Source organism: Arachis ipaensis, chromosome B5 (genome assembly GCF_059453495.1).
Source record: "Arachis ipaensis isolate K30076 ecotype BB chromosome B5, ASM5945349v1, whole genome shotgun sequence".
Lineage (NCBI taxonomy): Eukaryota > Viridiplantae > Streptophyta > Magnoliopsida > Fabales > Fabaceae > Arachis > Arachis ipaensis.
This window is the reverse complement of record NC_142440.1, coordinates 88,896,622-88,905,637: the sequence shown is the minus strand read 5'-3', so window position 1 is coordinate 88,905,637 and position 9,016 is coordinate 88,896,622. Positions and strand designations below refer to the sequence as shown.

Here is a 9,016-nt window from a genome sequence, read left to right as displayed (position 1 = left end):
AAATGATAAAGATTGATAAAGAAAAGATTTTTTTTGAAAGATTTTTTTTTGAAAAAGAAAATAGAAGACTCAAACAAGATAGTAAAAAGTACCTAATGCAAGCAACAAGATAATCTGGTAGTTTGTCAAATCCGAACAATCTCAGGCAACGATGCCAAAATCTTGGTGCACGAAATAAGAACTCGCACAACTGAACCAGCAAGTGCACTAGATCGTCCAAGTAATACATGAGGTGAGTCAGGGTCAATCCCATAGAGATTGTCGGCTTGAATCAAGCTATGGACACCTTGTAGATCTTAGTCAGGCAATTAGAAAAGAGCTATGTTGTGAAAAATGCATAAAGACTAAATAAAGATAAATTTAATCATTAATTGTGAATTCAATGATAAGAAGATGGTTGAGGCTTCGGAAATGCTTCATTCTTCTGGATTAACCTTTCTTACTGTCTTCTCCAACTGTGAGTGGTTCTTTCCATGGTAGGTTGTAAGTGATCAATGTCGGTCCAATGGCCTCCAATCTTCCTCCCCCATTCTATTTTTGAATTACATTGTACAGTATGAGTCACGAACCTCCTAAGGTTAAGGTTAGGAGCTGTGCTGATATTCATGGATTAATAAAAGTGCTACTGTTCTATTCAATTCGCGTGTGACTCTATTCTAAGATGTATCTTCGTTATTCAACCTTATGAATGAGATGAACCGTGACACTCATCCTCATTCTACATGGGTTCAGTGTGAGTCCTTGATCGGAAATCTTTGAACCCCAAGCTTGATTATACATCTCTTATACGGCAAATCCAGGACTTCGTTCGGGACTTCTCGAAACACGAGTTCAGCCGAGGTATGGGGAGATTAGAGTCTTTATGGTAGAGGCTAGAATCAAAGGTGCAGCATTCTCTTATCCGAAAGATTCGACTTTGTCTGTGACATTTTGAGTAGGATCATCAAGGGGATGAACTGCAGGAGCTTCACCCTCATTCATATTGGGCTAATAAACTAAAAAGATTTGAAAATTAAATGAGTGATTTTCGAAAAAGAAGAGAGAGAAAGAGATGAGAAGTTTTCGAAAATAGAAGATAGAGGAAATTGTTAGGAAATTTTGAAAAAGAAGATAGGGAAAACAAGTAACTAATTAAGAAAGATTTGAAAATAAGATAAGATAAAAATTTGAAAAGATTTTGAAAAATATTTGATTTTGAATTTTGAAAAAGAAACAAGATAAGATAAAGATTTGAAATTAAGTTTGAAAAGATAAGATTTGAAATTTTATTTTTGAAAAAGATTTGATTTTGAAATTTGAATTTTGAAAACTTGAATTTTAAAGGTTGAATTTTGAATTTTGAATTTTGAAAATTTAATTTGGATTAAGATAAGATAAAATTTTGAATTTAAAGAAAAAGATAATATAAAGATTTGAAAAGATTTGAAAGGATAGGAATTGAAAATCAAATAAAAAAAGATAGTAAAGATTTTAAAAAGATTTTAAATTAAAATTTGAAAGAAGATAAGATAGGAAAGATATTTTTTTATTTTTTTTATTTTTTTGAATTTAATGCAAAAATAGAAAAACAACCAAAATACACCAAACTTAAAAATTTTAAGATCAAAATAAGAAAAGAACCAAGAACAACTTGAATACCAAGAAAGAACACTAAGACAATTTTCGAAACTCAAAGGAAACAATGAATACGCAAAGGACACCAAATTTAAGAATTGGTACTAGACTCAGACAAAAGACACTATTTTTGAAAAAAATTTTTGAAAAGAAAGCAAGAAAGTTCGAAACTTTAACAAGAACAAGAACAAAAGACTCGAACAAAAAATAAAGATTAATAAAGAAAAGCAAAGATTTTTGAAAATTTTTTTATTTTTTATTTTTTTGAAAAAGAAAATAAAAGACTCAAACAAAATAGTAAAAAGTACCTAATCTAAGAAACAAGATAATCCATTAGTTGTCAAACTCAAACAATCCCCGGCAACGGCGCCAAAAATATGGTGCGCGAAATAAGAACTCGCACAACTGAACCAACAAGTGCACTCGGTCGTCCAAGTAATACCTGAGGTGAGTCAGGGTCAATCCCACAGAGATTGTTAGTTTGAATCAAGCTATGAACACCTTGTAGATCTTAGTCAGACGATTAGAAAAGATAATTTGTTGAGATAAACGCATAAAACAGGAATAGGGATGAAATTACTTAATTTGAGTGAAACCAGTGATAGAGAGAACGGTTGAGGCTTCGGAGATGCTTCATTCTTCTGGATCAACCTTTCCTACTTTCTTCTCCAACTGTGAGTGATTCTTTCCATGGCAAGCTATAAATGATGAACGCCGGCTCAATGACCGCCAATCTTCCTCCTTCAGGCCGAATACCAGGTTTAGTGTGCACCCAATCTGAATGAGGGTGATCTGTAGTTCATCCCCTTGATGATGCTACTCAAAACGCCACAGACAAGGTCAAATCTTCTGGATCAGAGAATGTTGCGCCTTTGGTTCTAGCCTCTACCATGAAGACTTTAATCTCCCCATACCTTGGCTGAACTGGTGTTTCGAGAAGTTCCTAATGAAGTCGTGGATTAGCCGTCTGAGAGATGTATAATCAAGCTTGTGGTTTAGTGATCTCTGATCAAGGACTCACACTGAACCAATGTAGAATGAGGATGATTATCACGGTTCATCTCATTAATAAGGTTTAAGAATGACGATAAATTATAGAATAGAGTCACACACGAATTGAATAGAACAGTAGTACTTTCATTAATCCATAAAAATCAGCAGAGCTCCTAACCTTAACCTAGGAGATTTAGTGACTCATGCTATGCAGAAAATACAATGAAAGGTTCAAATGGGGGCAAAGATGAGGTAGAAAATCCTAAACAAGGGTCATCTTCTCCTTTAAATACTAATCTAATAACTAAGGATTACAGAAATATGATAAACTAAGTTGATAGTGCAAAAATTCACTTCTGGGCCCACTTGGTGAGTGTTTGGGCTGAGCTTGAGTGCCTCCTGATGCGTGAGCATCTTTTCTATCTTTTACTAGTCAATTTGCATTCAATTTGTTGAGTTTAATCAAGAATTAATTATCTTTTAGACACTATGGATGCTACTTTGAGTCTTGTGTAATTCTGTTTATTTTAGGTAGCATTTGGTTGGATTTGATGGAGCTTCTGCAGAAAAAGACAAAAAGGCTATATAGGGCAGAAATGCTTTGAGGATGGAGAGGAAGCTTGCACAAATGGAAGGAGCACAAGCATTAAAGGAGATGACCAGCGAAGAAGACCATCAACGCGTACGCGTGATTTGGAGCTTTCCATGGCGACGCGTGCGCGTACCTGACGCGTACGTATGAAAAATGAAGTTGCTCAGTGACGCGTGCGCGTACCTGACGCGTATGCGTGACACGTGAAGAAGACCATCGACGTGTATGTGTGACTGACGCGTACGCATGACATGCGCCAGATGTAGAGAAGGCAGAAAACACTTATTAATTAATTCTGATTTAAAATTTTATTTTTATTTTAATAGGAAAAGATATTATTTTAGTTTTAGAAAATAGATTTTAAATTACTTAGGATTAGATATAAAAAGGGAAAGAAACTTCCCTTATGGGGATTCCATTGCACCTCAGCCAAAATACATTTTATCATAATCCTTATTTTCTCTCTGAACCATGAGCAACTAAACCTCCACTGTTAAGGGTAGGAGCTCTGTCTATTGTATGGATTGATACTATTATTTTTCTATTTTAATTCATGTACTGATTTATATTTCAAGAATTGTTTCGTTCTTTATCTTATGAATTTGGGTGGAACAGAAGTATGACCCTCTTTCTAATTTAGTTCTTGTATAACTTGGAAAAGCTCTTTACTTGAACAACAGCTTGAAAATAATTTCTCCTAAATTCTAATTATCTGGACTTAACAGGATACGTGACAGATAATCCTCTTATATTTGGGTAATTAGGATTTTTGTGGCATAATAACCAGAATTAAACTTCTCCCCCTAATTGGAATTAATTAACCAAGGAATTGGCGGTTGATGAATTTTAGAGGAGATTAGAAAGGTCTAAGGAATTAGGGTCTAGTCACATATAGTTTTCCATGAATTAAATCTTGCATGATTAGAATAAATAGATAACTCTGAAGCCTTAACTGCCTTCTCCATATTTTATTCCCAACTTATTTATTTGCCTGTCTTCTGTTTATGCTTTTGAATACCAAAACTCTCTTTTCTATTTGTCTAACTAAGTAAATTAATCAACCATTGTTGCTTAGTCCATCAATCCTCGTGGGATCGACCCTCACTCACCTGAGGTATTAGTTGGTACGACCCAGTGCACTTGCCGGTTAGTTTGTGGTTGTAAATTTCGCACCAAGTTTTTGGCGCCTTTGCCGGGGGATTGGTAGTGATTAACAACTATTAGTTGTTTGATTGCTTAGATTAGGCGTTTTAGTTTTAATTTTATTTAAATTTTACTTTAGTATTTTCGAAAAAAATAAAAAATAAAAATAAATAAATAAATAAATAAATAGCAGTAATATTTTTCTTAATTTCTGAAATTAAGTTTGGTGTTTCCTAGTTAGTCTTATTTTAATTTTTCTTATTTAATTTGCCGAATAATTTCAAAATTTTTTTTGTTCTATTTTAATAAGTAATTTTCGAATTTTAGAGTTAATTTTTTTAGTATCTTTTATTTTATTTCTTTTACACATGTTACTTCACTGGAAATTCTCTACACTCTAACGTAGAGATTCCCATCTTTTCTTGTTTTTTGTCTGTGTATGCGCAGGAACAGAGACAAAGAACCTCTCTTAGACTTTGATCCTGAATCTGAAAGGACTCTCAGGCGGCGTTTGCAACAAGCAAGACTTTGCAAGGCTTCAGAATCCACTATGGATCCTAATAATATTGTTAATGCCAATGTGGCAAATCTGAATGGGAATGAAGAACAAAGGAGAGTGCTTGGCTCTTACCCTGCTCCTACTGTAGATCTTTATGGAAAAAGCATTGTGGTGCCTCCTATAGCTGTGAACAACTTTGAGTTGAAGCCACAATTGGTCACCCTGGTGCAACAAAACTGCCAGTATCATGGTCTTCCCCACGAACACCCAAATCTATTTATTTCTAACTTTCTACAGATTTGTGATACTGTGAAGACAAATGGAGTGAACCCAGAGGTGTACAAACTCAGGCTCTTCCTGTTTGCTTTGAGGGATGGAGCAAAACTATGGCTAGATTCCCGACCCAAGGAGAGTTTGGATACTTGGGACAAGGTTGTTACTGAGTTCCTTACTAAGTTTTTCCCACCAAAGAAGCTGACTAAGCTTAGGGTGGAGGTTCAGACCTTCAGGCAGAAGGATGGTGAAACTCTTTATGAAGCTTGGGAGAGGTACAAGCTATTGATTAGGCAATGCCCTCTGGACATGTTCTCCAAATGGACCCAACTAGATATCTTATATGAATGCTTGGGTGAAATGTCTAAGATGTGCTTAGATAATTCTGCAGGTGGTTCATTGCACAAGAAGAAGACACCGGAGGAAACTATTGAGCTTATTGAATTGGTTGCTACCAACCAATATTTATATTCATCTAACAGGAATCTTGTGAACTCTGAGGCTCCTCAGAGGATAGGTGTGTTGGAAATGGAAGCTGTTAATGCTATTCTTGCTCATAACAAGCTTATGTCTCAGAAAATAAATTTACTTACTCAGCAGATGGGTGGCATGCAAGTCTCAGCTATCAACACCCAAAATGCACCTCAAGAGGTCTCTTATGACATGACAGGTAATATTGTATAAAACGAGAATTATGATTATGCTTAATCTTTTTTTGAACAGGTCAATTACATGGGGAGTGCTCCTAGAAATCCCAATAATGATCCCTATTCTCAGACCTACAATCAGGGGTGGAAAAATCACCCAAATTTTGGGTGGAGGGACCAACCTCAGAAACCTCAAAAATTCAACAATAATTCTCAAGGCGGCTGCCAACAGATCAATCACAACTACCGCCAATTTCAGTCTCATCAACAACAACCACCTCCGCAGGCAAATTCTAAATCCCAAGAATATTCTAATTAAGAGATGATGAGGAGTTTTATGTAGGAAACCAGAGCATCAATCAAGAATTTGTAGATTCAGATGGGTCAAATAGCCACAAGAGTTAATGAAATTGATCAGAGGACCACTAATAGCCTTCCTGGTAACACAATTCCAAATTTAAGAGAGAAATGTAAGGCTATCACCTTGATAAGTGGACAAGTGGCAAGTATTAAAGCACAAGTTAATGAGGAGCCAGTTGAAAAAGAAAATTGCAAGGGTATTCAATTGAGAATTGGTAAAGTAGCTGGCTCTGAGACCAAGGTCAATGGAGAGTTAGTTGAAAAAGAAGCCCAGAAGAGAAGAAGGAAGAAGAAGAGCACGTCCCTCCAAAGCGTGCGGACAACCTATTCCCAGACTCTCTGGACACTTATCCTACATTGCCAAAGGCTCCTGAATACAAGCCAAAAATGCCATACCCTCAGAGGCTTCAGAAGGCTTCCAAGGAAAAGCAATTCTCTAAATTTTAAGAAATCTTCAGAAAGCTACAAATAAATATTCCTTTTGCTGAGGTTTTGGAGCAAATGCCTCTCTATGTCAAGTTCATGAAGGAGCTGTTGTCAAAGAAGAAACCTTTAAGGGGAGATGAGATAGTGGTCCTTACTAAAGAATGTAGTGCCATCATTCAGAATAATTTACTAAAGAAAATGCCAGATCCAGGGAGCTTTCAAATTCCATGCACCATTGGGAGCACATCCTTTGAGAAAGCCCTATGTGATATAGGGGCAAGCATAAATCTAACGCCGTTAGCAAAAATCTGATTCAGAGGCTGAAAAAGGACTGCAAATGCAGAAGCCCAATTGGCGCGTTCTCAATTGCATTGGAAAGTAGACATCTTGGGCTTTCCAGAATTTTATAATAGTTCATACTTTGCCCGAGATTTGATGGCCCAAACTGGCGTCTAAACACCCACCAAAGAACCTTTTCCAGAGTAAAACGCCAGAACTGGCACCAGAACTGGAGTTAAATGCCCAAACTGGCACCCAAGCTGGCGTTTAACTCCAAGAATGGCCTATGCACGTGAAAGCTTCAATGCTCATCCCAAGCATACACCAAGTGGGACCCGGAAGTGGATTTCTGCACAATCTGCACTTAGTTACTTATTTTTTGTATTCCCTAGTAACTAGTTTAGTATAAATAGCACTCTTTACTATTGTATTCGAATACTTTTGGGAGCTTATGCCATATTTCATGTTTGGAGAGGCTGGCCATTCGGCCATGCCTAGACTATTTTCTCTTATGTATTTTCTACGGTGGAGTTTCTACACCTCATAGATTAAGATGTGGAGCTCAGCTGTTCTTCATGAATTAATGCAAATACTATTGTTTCTCTTTTAATTCACGCCTACTTCTTCTCCAAGATATACTCTCGTACTTAATTCAGTTAAGTCAGAATGAAGGGGTGACCCGTGACAATCACCCACTATCTTCGTTACTCGCTTAGCCAAGATCTGCGTGCCTGACAACCACAAAGCGGTCTACATGATGTTCAACGTAGTCATTGGACGACAGCCAGAGTATATTCTCTTGGGTCTCTGATCTGCGATTCGCATCATCTCTCCTGACAACAGAGCATCCGAATCTGAGATTAGAACCTTTGTGGTATAGGCTAGAACCATTGGCAGCATCCCTAAGATCCGGAAAGCCTAAACCTTGTCTGTGGTATTCCGAGTAGGATCTGGGAAGGGATGACTGTGACGAGCTTCAAACTTGTGAATGTTGGGTGCAGTGACAGTGTGAAAAAGGACAAGGGTCCTATTCCGATGCTATTGAGAACCGACAGATGATTAGCCGTGCGGTAGCCATACCTGGTATTTTTCATCCGAGACGAGAAATCCGACAGTTGATTAGCTGTACAAAGATCGTACCTGGTATTTTTCATCTGAGAGGATTATACAGCTTGCCATGGAAGGGAGCATGCATGGTTGGAAGAAGACAATAGGAAAGTAGAGGTTCAGAAGCAACAAAGCATCTCCAAATGCTTATCTGAAATTCCCACCAATGAATCACATAAGTATCTTTATTTTATTTTATGTTTTATTTATCTTTTAATTATTGATAAACCCCGATTTTGTGGTTTATCTTGTGCTTATTTTGGGGGATTTTATCACCTTTTCTCACATTTATTCAATGAAATAGCATGATTTTGCAATTCTCCCTTGATTTGTGCTTAAATGTGAAAACATGCTTTTTAGGCCCTAAAATTAGTGATTTTAATTCACTTTAATTCCATTCAATGCCTTGATATGTTTGTTGAGTAATTTCAGGTTCATAAGGCAAGTATTGGATAGAAGAAGTGAGAATAAAAGCATGCAAAGTGGGAGAACTCATGAAGAAATGAAGGAACCATAAAGCTGTCAAGCCTGACCTCTTTGCACTCAATGGACCATAACTTAAGCTACAGAGGTCCAATTGAGGCGATTCTAGTTGCGTTGGAAAGCTAACATCCGGAGCTTCAAAATGATATAAATTTTGCCATATGTTGCCTGACGCATAGGGGCGGGCACGCGCACTTTGCGCGCGCGCGCCGATGCTGTCTGTGGCCCACTTTAATAAAATCGCCCCCAGCGATTTTGCAGCTCATTTTGGGCCAATCCAACCCATTTCTGATGCTATTGAACCCAAGGATTGAAGGAGGAATGAACCAAGTAGTCATAGTTTTAGTTTTCATCATGTTTTAAGTTAGAATCCTAGAGAGAGAAGCTCTCCATTCTCTCTAGAATTTAGGGTAGTTTAGGTTTAATTTTCTTAAATCCAAGTTTTAATTCTTGTTTTGATTTAGTTTCTCCTTTTAATTTCTTGTTGTTACATCTATACTCTTCTAGTTTTTACTTGTCATTTCCTTTATTTTGTCCTCTTTTATGTTTATGAACTCTTGTTGGATTTGGATTTTTCTTTAATGAGATTTGATGTTTGAT

General features: G+C 36.9%; 1 non-coding gene across 1 annotated transcript; it reads right to left on the bottom strand.

The window, feature by feature from the left end:
• Positions 1-5,321: 5,321 nt before the first annotated feature.
• Positions 5,322-5,428, bottom strand: LOC148564894 (small nucleolar RNA R71). Its single transcript, XR_015884477.1, has one exon. It is a non-coding gene; the product is annotated as a small nucleolar RNA R71 (small nucleolar RNA).
• Positions 5,429-9,016: the final 3,588 nt, after the last annotated feature.